This window comes from Triticum aestivum, chromosome 3D, assembly GCF_018294505.1.
Source record: "Triticum aestivum cultivar Chinese Spring chromosome 3D, IWGSC CS RefSeq v2.1, whole genome shotgun sequence".
NCBI lineage: Eukaryota > Viridiplantae > Streptophyta > Magnoliopsida > Poales > Poaceae > Triticum > Triticum aestivum.
In genome coordinates, this window is record NC_057802.1 from 389,601,817 (window position 1) to 389,617,529 (window position 15,713).

Here is a 15,713-nt window from a genome sequence, read left to right on the forward strand (position 1 = left end):
ATGTTTCGGGGTACGTAGGTATATATAGGAGGAAGAAGTAGGTCGGTGGAGCTACGAGGAGCCCATGAGGGTGGAGGGCGCGCCCAGGGGGGTAGGCGTGCCCCCCCGCCTCGTGGCCTCCTCGTTGATTGCTCGACGTCCACTCCAAGTCCTCTGGATCACGTTTGTTCAGAAAATCACGTTCCCGAAGGTTTCATTCCGTTTGGACTCCGTTTGATATTCCTTCCCTTCGAAACACTGAAATAGGCAAAAAAACAACAATTTGGGCTGGGCCTCCGGTTAATAGGTTAGTCCCAAAAATAATATAAAAGTGTATAATAAAGCCCATTGATCATCCAAAACAGAATATATAATAGCATGGAACAATAAAAAATTATAGATACGTTGGAGACGTATCAGGCACCTCCGCGTTCAGCACATGTTCAGCTCGATGATGTCCTCGCCGTCTTGATCTAGCAAGACGGGCGAAGTAGTAGATGAGTTCCGGCAGCATGACGGCGTGGTGACGGTGTTGGTGAATAACAATCTCTGCAGCGCTTCGCCAAGCACAACGGAAACTATAATGGAGGATAAACTAGAGGGGAAGGGGTTGCTGGCACACGGCTTGGTGAACCTTGATGTGTCTTGGGTGCTAGCCCTGCCCCTCTATTTATATCTTGAGCCTTGGGGTCTAAACTTGGAGTAAAAGCCTCCTCAAAGTTGGTTTTACCCGAAAGGCAAGAGTCCTTCTCGGACTCCAGGACCAGACGCCAGGGTTCCCGACGTCTGGACCCAGATGCCAGGGACCCTGGCGTCTGGCCCCTGGACTCCGCAAAACTTTTTTTTGTGCTTTCCAAAAACCTTGTGGGTTTTCCCCTTTGGCCCAAATAAAGTGTTCTCGTACCCAAACATTTCGGGAAGCATCCGGAACCCCTTCCGGTGAATTCCGGAACCCTTCGAGAGACCAAACACTATTATCCATATATCAATCTTTACCTCCGGACCATTCTGGAGTTCCTCGTCATGTCTGTGATGACATCCGGGACTCCGAACAATATTCGGTCACCAACACACATAACTCATATAATACTATATCGTCAACGAACGTTAAGCGTGCGGACCCTACGGGTTCGAGAACTATGTAGACATGACCGAGACACCTCTCTGGTCAATAACCAATAGCGGAACTTGGATGCCCATATTGGCTCCTACATATTCTACGAAGATCTTTATCGGTCGAACCTTATGACAACATACGTAATTCCCTTTGTCCATCGGTATGTTACTTGCCCGAGATTTGATCGTTGGTATCTTCATACCTAGTTCAATCTCGTTTCCGGCAAGTCTCTCTACTCGTTCCGTAATAAATCACCTTGTGACTAACTCCTTAGTCGTTTGCTTACAAGCTTATGATGTGTATTACCGAGAGGGCCTAGAGATACCTCTCTGATACTCGGAGTGACAAATCCTAATCTCGATCTATGCCAACTCAACAAACACCATCGGAGATACCTGTAGAGCATCTTTATAATCACCCAGTTACGTTGTGACGTTTGATAGCACACAAGGCATTCCTCCGGTATCCCGGAGTTGCATAATCTCATAGTCGAAGGAATATGTATTTGACATGAAGAAAGCAATAGCAATAAAACTGAACGATAAATATGCTAAGCTAACGGATGGGTCTTGTCCATCACATCATTCTCCTAATGATGTGATCCCGTTATCAAATGACAACTCATGTCTATGGTCAGGAAAGCTTAACCATCTTTGATCAACGAGCTAGTCAAGTAGAGACTCACTAGGGACAGAGTGTTTGTCTATGTATTCACACATGTATTTAGGTTTCCGATCAAAACAATTCTAGCATGAATAAAACACATTTATCATGAATAAGGAAATATGAAATAACAACTTTATTATTGCCTCTAGGGCATATTTCCTTCAGTCTCCCACTTGCACTAGAGTCAATAATCTAGATTACATTATAATGATTCTAACACCCATGGAGTCTTGGTGTTGATCATGTTTTGCTCGTGGAAGAGTCTTAGTCAACATGTCTGCTACATTCAGATCCGTATGTATTTTGCAAATCTCTATGTCTCCCTCCTTGACTTGATGACGGATGGAGTTGAAGCGTCTCTGGATGTGTTTGGTTCTTCTGTGAAATCTGGATTCCTTCGCTAAGGCAATTGCTCCAGTATTGTCACAAAAGATTTTCATTGGACCCGATGCACTAGGTATTACACCTAGATCGGATATGAACTCCTTCATCCAGACTCCTTCATTTGCTGCTTCTGAAGCAGCTATGTACTCCGCTTCACACGTAGATCCCGCCACGACACTTTGCTTGGAACTGCACCAACAGACAGCTCCACCATTCAATATAAATACGTATCCGGTTTGTGACTTAGAGTCATCCGGATCAGTGTCAAAAATAGCATCGACGTAACCATTTATGACGAGCTCTTTGTCACCTCCATAAACGAGAAACATATCCTTAGTCCTTTTTAGGTACTTCAGGATGTTCTTGACCGCTGTCCAGTGATCCACTCCTGGATTACTTTGGTGCCTCCCTGCCAAACTTATAGCAAGGCACACATCAGGTCTGGTACACAGCATAGCATACAAAATAGAACCTATGGCTGAGGCATATGAAATGACTTTCATTTTCTCTCTATTTTCTGCAGTGGTCGGGCATTGAGTCTGACTCAACTTCACACCTTGTAATATAGGCAAGAACCCTTTCTTTGACTGATCCATTTTGAACTTTTTCAAAACTTTATCAAGGTATGTGCTTTGTGAAAGTCCTATTAAGCGTCTTGATCTATCTCTATAGATCTTGATGCCCAATATATAAGCAGCTTCACCGAGGTCTTTCATTGAAAAACTCGTATTCAAGTATCCTTTTATGCTATCGAGAAATTCTACATCATTTCCAATCAACAATATGTCATCCACATATAATATTAGAAATGCTATAGAGCTCCCACCCACTTTCTTGTAAATACAGGCTTCTCCGAAAGTCTGTATAAAACCATATGCTTTGATCACCTCATCAAAGCGTATATTCCAACTCCGAGATGCTTGCACCAGTCCATAGATGGATCGCTGGAGCTTGCATACTTTTTTAGCACCTTTAGGATCGACAAAACCTTCTGGTTGCATGATATACAACTCTTCTTTAAGAAATCCATTAAGGAATGCAATTTTGACGTCCATTTGCTAGATTTCATAATCATAAAATGCGGCAATTGTGAACATGATTCGGACAGACTTAAGCATCGCTACGGGTGAGAAAGTCTCATCATAGTCAACTCCTTGAACTTGTCGAAAACCTTTTTCGACAAGTCGAGCTTTGTAGACAGTAACATTACCATCAACGTCAGTCCTCTTCTTAAAGATCCATTTATTCTCTATGGCTCGCCGATCATCGGGCAAGTCCACCAAAGTCCATACTTTGTTCTCATACATGGATCCTATCTCAGATTTCATGGCCTCAAGCCATTTATCAAAATCTGGGCTCATCATAGCTTCATAGTTCGTAGGTTCGCCATGGTCTAGTAACATGACTTCCAGAACAAGATTACTGTACCACTCTAGTGCGGATCATGGTCTGGTTGACCTATGAGGTTCAGTAGTAACTTGATCTGAAGTTTCATGCTCATCATCATTAGCTTCCTATCTAGTTGGTGTAGGCATCACGAGAACGGATTTCTCTGATGAGCTACTTTCCAAATTGAGAGAAGGTACAATTACCTCATCAAGTTCTACTTTCCTCCCACTCACTTCTTCTGAGATACACTCCTTCTCTAGAAAGGTACCATTCTTGGCAACAAAGATTTTGCCTTCGGATCTGTGATAGAAGGTGTACCCAATTGTTTCCTTAGGGTATCCTATGAAGACGCACTTCTCCGATTTGGGTTCGAGCTTATCAGGCTGAAGCTTTTGTTGACATAAGTGTCGCAACCCCAAACTTCAAGAAACGACAGCTTAGCCAAACCACAGTTCATATGGTGTCGTCTCAACGGATTTAGATGGTTCTCTATTTAATGTGAATGCAACTATCTCTAATGCATAACCCCAAAACGATAGAGGTAAATCGGTAAGAGACATCATAGATCGCACCATATCTAATAAAGTGCGGTTACGACATTCGGACACACCATTACGCTGTGGTGTTTCAGGTGGCGTGAGTTGTGAAACTATTCCACATTGTTTTAAATGAAGGCCATACTCGTAACTCAAATATTCGCCTCCACGATCAGATCGTAGAAACTTTATTTTCTTGTTACAACGATTCTCCACTTCACTCTGAAATTATTTGAACTTTTCAAATGTTTCAGACTTATGTTTCATTAAGTAGATATACCCATATCTGCTCAAATCATCTGCGAAGGTCAGAAAATAACGATACCCGTCGCGAGCCTCAACACTCATCGGACCACATACATCGGTATGTATTATTTCCAATAAGTCATTGGCTCGCTCCATTGTTCCGGATAAAGGAGTTTTAGTCATCTTTCCCATGAGGCATGGTTCGCAAGTATCAAATGATTCATAATCAAGTGATTCCAAAAGTCCATCTGCATGGAGTTTCTTCATGCGCTTTACACCAATATGACCTAAACGGCAGTGCCACAAATATGTTGCACTATCATTATCAACTTTGCATCTTTGGGCATCAATATTATGAATATGTGTATCACCACAATCGAGATTCAACAAAAATAGACCACTCTTCAAGGGTGCATGACCATAAAAGATATTACTCATATAAATAGAACAACCATTATTCTCTGATTTAAATGAATAACCGTCTCGCACTAAACAATATCCAGACATAATGTTCATGCTCAACGCTGGCACCAAATAACAATTATTCAGGTCTAAAACTAATCCTGAAGGTAGATGTAGAGGTAGCGTGCCGACGGCGATCATATCGACCTTGGAACCATTCCCGACGCGCATCGTCACCTCGTCCTTAGCCAATCTTCGTTTAATCCGTAGCTCCTGTTTTGAGTTACAAATATGAGCAACCGAACCAGTCTCAAATACCCATGTGCTACTACGAGCATTAGTAAGGTACACATCAATAACATGTATATCAAATATACCTTTGTTCACTTTGCCATCCTTCTTATCTGCCAAATACTTGGGGCAGTTCCGCTTCTAGTGACCAGTCCCTTTGCAGTACAAGCACTCAGTTTCAGGCTTGGGTCCAGCTTTGGGCTTCTTCCCGGGAGTGGTAACTTGCTTGCCATTCTTCTTGAAGTTCCCCTTCTTTCCCTTGCCCTTGTTCTTAAAACTATTGGTCTTGTTAACCATCAACACTTGATGCTCCTTCTTGATTTCTACCTCCGCAACTTTGAGCATTGCGAAGAGCTCGGGAATTGTCTTCTCCATCCCTTGCATATTATAGTTCATCATGAAGCCTTTGTAGCTTGGTGGCAGTGATTGGAGAACTCTGTCAATAACACTATCATCTGGAAGATTAACTCCCAGCTGAGTCAAGTGATTATGATATCCAGACATTCTAAGTATGTGTTCACTAACAGAACGAGTGTTTGACAAAAAACTACCAGTTTAGGGGTTCGCGTCCCACAGAACTACCACTTTTTTAAAAGTGGCCGAAACCTACCAAAAAACGTAAAAACGTGACTAAAAACTACCAGGTTGACTGAATGGTGGTTTTGACCATTTTAACCGCGATTCTGACGTGAGTGGCCCACTTGCCAGGCGGGCGGCCCGCCTAACGGCTAACGGCGCGCGCGGGGCCGTTAGAGCCGCTCGTCGGTCGCACCTGGTCGGGACCAGGTCATAACCTGGCCGACCGGGCCGCTCGTCCCCACCAGCTCTCTCACTCTCCCCCGAGCTCACTCCACTCCTCTCTGCTCTCCTCTGCTTCTGTTTCTTCTTGTCGCGCTCCAGCGACGCCGCGACCATGCCGTCGTGGCCGAACAGCAACGAGACCTCGGACGACGATGACGAGTACATGAGCGAGTTCAGCAGCATGCAAATGGAGTATTTTATAAGTCAGCTCAGTCTATCCTCTCCCTCTCCTGTCTGTTCTGTTCTAGGGTTAGGGTTAGGGTTTGAAGATATTTGAGATTTTTCCATTTAAGTTGATATATGTGAGTTGTTGTTGATATAGTATGCTTTTGCTTTTGCAGCAAACTCCTGATACTGTGATAGACCCTAGTTTCTGTGGGCTTGTGACTGAATCTGACAGAAGGTGCATCCTGCACAGGCAGAGGGCGGGCAAGTTTGTGGCATTTGAAGGCACTGACACTGGCAGGAGATTCATAGGATGTCCTACTGAGGTAATGGACCAATTTGGTGTGGATTTGATTAGCTTGAATTTCTGCTATGTAGTGGAAATAGAGTGTTTGGTTGCTGTTTTTCTGAATTTTCCTTAAGTCTGAAAACATTGGTATGTCTGAATACTGTACTTCTAGTAAAGAGCACTGAAAACATATGAAACATATTGATGTATTGTATTTTTAGTATAGAACTAACTAGCTAGTGTAGCTATTTATATCATTATTGTTTATGATTTGTTATTCTGAATTTGCTTGTTCACTGTAAATTTAAATTGATTTTCAGGATGGTGTGAACTGTGGTGTTCTGGAGTGGGTAGATGCCCCCTGGCCTGTAATTCTGCAAAGGTGCTTAAGCAAGCTCTGGGATATGTATCATGAGCAAAACCTTGGTAGATGTCGTGGAATTGTCACGGCAGATGTCCTGACTTAGTCGTGGAGCCATCGCAGCTAGGAAGCTTGAAGGGGTTAAACGGGACAAGGAACACGAGGGTTATACTGGTTCGGCCCTTACTGTGAAGGTAAAAGCCTACGTCCAGTTGAGGTGGTATTGATTAGGTTTTCGATGACCAGGGAGCTTAACTGCTTTGCCTGGCTCTCGACGAGATCTTTCTTGCCCTTAAACCGCCGCCGGGTCGTCCCTTTATATAAGGGGGTTGACGCCCAGCAGCTCTCAGAGTCCCGGCCGGCTCATAAGAGTGTCCGGCTCGGACTCTCAACTATTCTTGCCTTACACTACAAGTTCTACCATAATGGTGGTTGTAACTACAGGCCTTAAGCCCATCTTTGGCCCGCCGTCTTCAAGCTTGGCGCCGGGCTTCAGGTGATGACCATTATGAGTAACCCGGCCCCTCCGGGTGGGTGACTCTAAGGTTTATATCCTCAACATTAGGCCCCAGATTGATTTGAGCCGGCTCATGTCAATCTTCAATCCTTTCGATAGAAAATCTCCGGCTTACAATTGTGTGAAGGCCATAACCCGTCGTGACGTCATCTTCTGGATTCCGGGTAATCCGCCGTGACATCATCTTCCATTAAGTCCATTTTTTACTCCACCATATCCGCAACGGATCTTATCCTTAACCGTCGTCCCGAAAATCGAGGCATTTATATGGCGAGATAACCACGCCGTGGCTTCCTCGTTTCTCGCGCCCACTTATGAGCCTTGCCTTATAAATAGCCCGGCCCACGAGTCTCGTGCCACTCGTCGCCTCCTTCTTCCTCCTCTCGCCTACTGTGCTGTCGCCCGAGCTCCGCCGCCGCCACCGCGGATCTCCTCATCCTCACCGACTCCGGCCGCTGCATCAACCTGTCGTGTCCAGAGAAAACGGCGGCGACCTCCGCGACTCACCAGCACCTGTAAGCCCTCGCCACTCCATAGAGTAGATCCACATTAAGCTCCTGCTGTTCTTCCCGTGTTCTTCGCCGTTCCTCGCGAGTTTTCGGTAGATTTCATTTTTACCACCTTTCTTGATCTCTGACTGTATAGGACTGCTGCGGTAGTTGTTTCACGCCCGTTTCCAATGTTCATAGATCCCTTCTTACTGCATAAAGGCTCCGTTCAAGCTTATGAACTTCCTCTGCGTCTGTTTTAGGTCTAGAAACCTTTCCTTTTAGTCGATCATTTTGATCCAAAATTTTCACTGCGATCTGTGAAACTTGTTTTCACCACATTTAGTAAAAAACCGCATCCGCTGAGCTATGGCGGCTTACATTTCCGGCTCAAAGAAGCCATGCGCCATAAAACCTTCCGGCTCAAAAGAAACCCCGGGCCGTGAAATTTTCCGGCTCATTCATGATAAAACTGTAGACAATTGAATTACTCTAAATACCTCCAGCGGCTTAGATAACCCGATGCACTTAGCTATATGTCATTAGGCCCCTCCATAAGCCGCCACTTTAAACATTGAACTGAAAATTTCCTCCGGCTTATAATTAAACCGGACATTTCCTTTTATCATAGGCTTCCGACTTTCACCATGCCTCCCAAAGCTCCCAAAGCACCCATCACGTGCAACTGGATGAGGTCCAACGTCACCGACGAGACCTTAGCGGACTTTGTGAAGACGGGTTACCTGCCCAAGAAGGACGTCATGTCCTACCATGCCCCCGACCCATCAGAGGAGAGACCACAGCCAAGGGACGGGGAGGTGGTAATTTTTGCTGATCACATGAGCCGGGGCTTCGCACCGCCCGGCTCAAAGTTCTTTAGAGATGTGCTAAATTTCTTTGACCTGCGGCCACAAGACATAGGACCCAATTCCGTGTCAAACATATGCAACTTCCAAGTATTCTGCGAAGTCTACCTTGGAGAAGAGCCCATCCTTCTGCTCTTGAGAGAGCTATTCTATTTGAACCGCCAGAATGAGTGCGCCAACGGACCGAGCCTGGAACTTGGTGGAATCTCCATTCAACGCCGGAGAGACTGCCTTTTCCCTTACGCCGAGCCGTCAAGCCACCCAAAGGACTGGAACCAGACGTGGTTCTACTGCCAGGATACTTCGCCGGCTGACGAGAGCCCGCTGCCCGGCTTTCGTCCCTCGCGTCTGGAACCAACTCACCCTCTGTCCGACAAGCTATCTCAGGCGGAGCGCCAACCTCTGATCCCCACCATCAACAAAATCAAGGCTCTCCTGGGAAATGGCCTCAATGGCATTGATTTGGTCCGGGTCTGGATCTCGTGGCGGGTGATCCCCTTGAGCCGCCGCCCCGGCTTGATGTGTGATTACACGGGCCGGAAAGATGACCCCCTGCGACACAGCCGCAACGATCTTCCTAAAGACGTTGCTGAAGACATGACCAAGGCCCTCTTGAATGAGAGCTTGGCAGACTGCGGGAGAACCGGCTTAAGCCCCTTCTGCAAGACCAACCCGGCCCCAGCGGTAAGCCGCTGATCTGGACATCTTATTTTCTCCTTTAGATAATTTTCATCTGAACCTTAAGAAATCGTCATTGTATTTTTCAGGCTGATGATAAATTCTGGAAGGTCAAGTATGACCATGAGGCGGCCAAGAAGGCCAGGAAGGCTAAGAAAGCCGCCAAGAGAGCCGCTCCCCGCAAGAAGGGAAGCAGGCCTACTGCCTCAGAGCTGCTTCAACTGAGTGACAGCTCCGAGTCAGAGGTAACCCCTGAACCTGTAAGCTCTTGTTGTACTTCTTGTTTATTTCTGTCCACCTTATCAATACTGTTCATCAACAGGATGACACCGGAGCAAGTAACCCGGTGATTGAAGAGGTAATGACACTTTCCTCCGACTCGGAGCCCTTGCCAAGGCTGAAAGTTCGAAGAGTAACCCGGAAAGTAAGATTTTCACATCCTTTAGCTTATCAAGATCCTCAATTTCTTTTGAAGCAACAGATTCATGAGAGCCGGCGACACACCCGGACCAACAAGGATGCTGACCTCTCCTCCGGTTTACCTGAGGCGTCAAGGAAGCGCCGGACCGAGGTTATCTCCAACTTATATCCTTTCCATCCTCTGGCGGGTGTTATACGTCAACCTCTCAATTCTTCTGATTCAAATTATCAGGAAACATCACCCTCCTCTGGCGACTCTATGCAATCGAACCTGCCGGCTTTCAAGACCGTACCCGGGTAATGATGATCATCTCTTGTTGTACTTATCTTTACTCATATTTTTGTACTAACCTTGTGTCCTTTCAGCGCTCAAGCAAAGCTCAGTAAAAGAGCAAAGAAGAATAAGCCGGTCGAAGAGACGGTCTTGCCTGAGCCGGAGGCTTCAGTTCAAGAGCCACCAGCTGCTTCTGCTCCTGACGCCACCATTCCAACTGATGAGCCGGCCATGGAGACTTCCACCAACCCGGATATCTCCATCCCGGCTTAGCCGGCCGATGACCCGGACGTGGTAATCACCCGGACGAAGTTTGTCGAGCCGGGGAGACCCACTGCGCTGGCTAAGTGCTCTGCGAAGGAGGAGTTGCTAGAGCGCCACCGGGCCAAGCTGGACGTCACCGACTACACCAACCTGAGCATTGGAGAGATCGTCTCCGGCTATGTCCATCAAGTACACAACAGCCGGGACTTGGAGATTGACATGGTCAAGCAGATACAGCATAAGTCTGAGGTACTACTCTACTGCTTTCTGCATAATCCTCTTTACCATACTCTAGCCCCCAAGTCTACTACTTATGATAGAATATGTTGTAGACTTAACTTCCGGCTTACTTCCATGAACCGGTAATTTGTAGATAGAAACTTTCAACATGCATTAGCCCCCAAGTGCCAAGTGTCTTTGTTTGGAAAGCGCTTGGGACTTTAAAATTGCATAGTAACTGTTCATATCATAACCCGGAAATTGTGCAGGCTGCTTGCAAGAAGCTTGAGGCTGACATCTCTGATCTGAAGACCCGCCTGAGGACGCAAGAAACTGAGACCCGGAAGGCTAATGCCAAATTTGTGTCCAGTATTGCTGCTCAAGAGAAGCTGAAGAAGAACTTTGAAGCTGAACGGAAAACTTGGGCCGAAGAGAAGGCTACTCTGGTGAGCCGGGACGAACAGGCGGAGAAGGCTCTGACGGAGAGAACCGCCGAACTCTCCGGCTTAAAGCACTACGTGTCACAGATGGTCGCCGCAATCTTCGGTAAGTCATTCCACCGGCTCTCGTCAAGTTTATAATCTTTATGTCTCATGACCCATCATTGCCAGCGGCTTATCTTACTCTGTTAAACAGGCCCCAAAAGCGCCAACCTCAATCAGAATGTGCTGACCAAGCTGAAGGCCGTGTACACCCTGGTGGAACAACTCTACACCGGGTCACAGCGCGCTTTGGCCGTGGTGGCCCTATCCAATGAAGTTCCGACTCACCTGGCGGAAGTTCTTCGCCGGCTTGCCGTTCTTCCTTAGCGTGTCCAAGAGCTGCGACGGGCCTCTGCAAGAGCCGGAGCCATAGCTGCTCTGAGCCGGGCCAAGGCGTTCCTTCCAGAGCTAGACCCGGCTGACATTGCACTTGGCTACCCCAGCTTGAAGGAAGACGGCACCCCCTTCGATCAAAAGGACTTTGCTGCCTGCATGAAAATCGTGCGCCCGGTGGCCACCCTGATTGGGAACGACACCGATCTGACCAAGTACCAGCCGGGCTACGACGCAGAGAATCAGAGGATCCCCACTCCGCGTTATGAAGCCATCAGCTTAGTCCAGCCGACTCGTAAGCACACCTTTGCCCCAGACATTGACCCGGCCGGGTTAATTGACGAGGAGGCTCAATTTGAAGCTCTGAGCGGCATTGACTGGAAATCGTCAACCTTCCAGGTCATAGGAACAGCCGGAGGAGCGGAGAGGGATGAACCGGAAGCTTCGACCCGGCCAGCATCTTGACTCTTCAGGCGGCTTATTAAACAATGCTTCACCCTTTTGGACTCGGGGAGTCTTGTAATAGAATAGGACCAACATTTTAACTTTGTCGTGCCATCGTGCACGTGTGGAATGCTGAATTCCATTGAAGTTACTTCCTTATATTCCTCCGGGTCATAATTGATCATTCATTTTCCTTAAGCTCAAATAGTTGTCTTTAACTATCCTGCATAGAAAAACAAATCACAAGTCTCTAGGCGGCTTACCGCACTGAGAATCATAGTCTCGTACATATAACCCGGAATAGAAATCTAAGTCACGAAAGACTGGTCCTCAATTATGTCCTTGATATAACCGTAATAACACACTTACCGGCCTTCAAGTACACTTCCGGATTATATAACCCGGATAATAAGGTTGGTACCTCACCTCCGGTTTACCAGTCTTGGTAATGCTGATTGTGTGCGACTAGCACTGTGAATCAAAGTTAAGCCGGCCGAACAAGAACCGCCGTGCACACTATTGAGACAATCAGAAGAACTCGTTGTAAATCAGAAAGGCTTAGGGGCTTCCGGTTCGAATACGACCAGAGACCCGTCCTAAAGGGGTTATGCTAAGATTCGAATGCGATCATATAGCCCCCAGGGGGTTTGGCGATGCCAATCAAGAGGGTACCGACAGCTATGTTCTCTTTGGTTCGAATACGACCCATGTTTGAACAGGAAGCCCCCAAATGACCTTAAAAGTTGTTTAATGACGCTGATTCGAATACGATCCACGTCGGTTCCCAAAGGGGGTTGAGCTATGATTCAAATATGATCAAAGAAAACTCCCCAATGAGCTCGGCACTTTGCCAATCAAATGGGTATCGACAGCTATGTTCTCTTTGGTTCGAATACGACCTGTGTTTGAACAGGAAGCCCCCAAGTGACTTTATTGCGTACGGCTAGATTCGAATACGATCATAAGCCGGATCCACCTCCAAGTTACCATGTGATCTTGTAATGAAAACAACACAGTTACCTTTTGGAGGAGAAAAAAGGACAGAGGTCCTGCTTTATTGCTTATCATAATATATACATGGCTATAGAAATATGTACATTATGAGAGCCGGTGGCTCAAGTATAATAAGGCCGAAGCTGAGCTATGTTCCACGGCCGACGAGTCTCTTCCTCCGACTTACGTGAATCTTTATGCTCCCGAACGTCAATAAGGTAGTATGACCCGTTGTGCAAGTTCTTGCTGACCAAAAGGGTCCTTCCCAAGGCGGGGATAGCTTGTGCGCATCTGTTTGATCTTGGATGAGCCGGAGCACCAGATCACCTTCCTGGAAGACCCGGGACTTAACCCGGCGACTGTGATAACGGCGCAGGTCTTGTTGGTAAATCGCTGATCGAGCTGCTGCCACATCACGCTGTTCGTCCAACAAGTCAAGAGCATCTTGGCGCGCCTGTTCATTATCCGCCTCAACATAAGCCGCCACGCGAGGCGAGTCATGAGGGATGTCACCGGGGAGGACTGCTTCCGCTCCATAAACCATGAAGAAAGGCGTGAAACCCGTAGACCTGTTAGGAGTAGTATTGATGCTCCATAACACAGAGGGTAACTCCTCCACCCAACAACCCGGCGTCCGTTGCAAAGGGACCAAAAGCCGGGGCTTGATGCCTTTCAGAATCTCCTGATTAGCTCTCTCAGCTTGACCATTGGATTGAGGGTGAGCCACTGATGAAACATCAAGTCGAATATGCTCTCGTTGACAAAACTCCTCCATGGCGCCCTTGGACAGATTGGTACCATTGTCAGTTATAATGCTGTGTGGAAAGCCAAAGCGAAATATCACCCTTTTCATGAACTGAACCGCTGTGGCTGCGTCACACTTGCTAACTGGCTCTGCTTCAACCCACTTTGTGAATTTGTCAACTGCCACCAAGAGGTGGGTCTTCTTGTCCTTGGACCTTTTAAAAGGCCCAACCATATCAAGCACCCAGACCGCAAATGGCCAAGTGATTGGTGTCATCCTCAGCTCCTGAGCCGGCACATGAGCCCGTCGCGAGAACCTCTGGCAACCATCACATTTACTGACCAAGTCCTCCGCATCAGCATGAGCCGTCAGCCAATAAAAACCATGACGAAAAGCCTTGGCCACAAGGGATTTTGAGCCGGCATGATGGCCACAATCCCCTTCGTGAATCTCACGCAAGATTTCTTGACCTTCCTCAGGGGAGACACAGCGCTGGAACGCTCCTGTAACACTGCAGCGATGCAGCTCACCATTGATAACAACCATTGACTTAGACCGCCGGGTTATTTGTCTGGCCAAAGTTTCATCCTCAGGCAAATCCCCCCGGGTCATGTAAACCAAGTAAGGCACCGTCCAGTCCGGGGTGATGTGGAGAGCCGCCACCAACTGTGCTTCCGGGTCAGGGACAGCCAAGTCTTCCTCTGTAGGCAACTTAACAGAAGGGTTATGCAAAACGTCCAGGAAAGTATTAGGCGGCACCGGTTTTCGCTGAGAGCCCAGCCGGCTTAAAGCATCAGCCGCCTCGTTCTTCCTGCGATCGATGTGCTCTACTTGGTAACCGTGAAAGTGTCCAGCAATGGCATCAACCTCACGGCGATAAGCCGCCATGAGAGGGTCCTTGGAATCCCACTTGCCTGATACTTGTTGAGCCACTAAGTCTGAGTCGCCGAAGCACCTTACCCGGCTCAAGCTCATCTCCTTAGCCATCCGAAGACCATGGAGCAAGGCCTCGTACTCAGTCGCATTGTTAGTGCAAGGAAACATCAACCGTAACACATAATGAAACTTGTCACCTTTAGGGGAAGCCAATACGACTCCAGCTCCCGAGCCCTCCAACTGCCTGGACCCATCGAAGTGAATAGTCCAGTATGTATTATCCGGCTTTTCCTCGGGCACTTGTAGCTCTGTCCAATCATTGATGAAATCCACCAAAGCTTGAGATTTAACAGCAGTGCGTGGCACGTATTTTAGACCATGAGGCCCAAGCTCTATAGCCCACTTAGCCACTCTCCCTGTAGCCTCTCTGTTTTGGATGATATCTCCAAGGGGGCAGAACTAACCACAGTGATAGGGTGACCTTGAAAATAGTGCTTAAGCTTCCGGCTTGCCATGAACACACCATAAACAAGCTTCTGCCAGTGTGGATACCGCTGTTTGGACTCGATGAGCACTTGGCTGACATAATAAACCGGCCGTTGAACCGGATGCTCCTTACCCTCTTCCTTGCGCTCCACCACCATAGCCACACTGACGGCCCGTGTGTTAGCAGCTACATACAGTAATAAAGGCTCCTTGTCAACCGGAGCAGCAAGGACTGGGGGCTCTGCCAGCTGTCTCTTCAAATCCTCAAAAGCAGTATTAGCAGCATCATTCCAGACAAAGTCATCAGTTTTCTTCATCAACTGGTACAATGGCATGGCCTTCTCACCCAAACGGCTTATAAACCGGCTTAAAGCAGCAATACGACCCGCCAGGCGCTGGACGTCGTTTATACAGGCCGGCATAGCCAGAGAGGTGATTGCCTTGATCTTCTCCGGGTTAGCTTCAATGCCTCTGTTAGAAACCAAGAAGCCCAAGAGCTTGCCTGCAGGAATACCAAAAACACACTTGGCCGGGTTAAGCATCATCTTGTAGACCCGGAGATTATCAAAGGTTTCCCTTAGATCATCTATCAAAGTTTCCTCCTCTCTGGACTTAACCACAATATCATCCACATAGGCATGAACATTGCGCCCAATCTGGTTATGAAGACAGTTCTATACGCAACGCTGATAAGTCGCCTGTGCACTCTTGAGTCCAAAGGGCATAGACACATAGCAGAAGGCTCCAAAGGGAGTGATGAACGCCGTCTTCTCCTGGTCCTTAACTGCCATTTTAATCTGATGATATCCAGAATAAGCATCCAAGAAACTTAAGCGCTCGCAACCCGCCGTAGCATCAATGATTTGATCAATACGGGGAAGCGCAAAAGGATCAGCCGGACATGCCTTGTTTAAGTCCGTGTAGTCCACACACATCCGCCAGGTGCCGTTCTTCTTGAGCACGAGCACCGGGTTAGCTAACCACTCTGGGTGAAAGACTTCT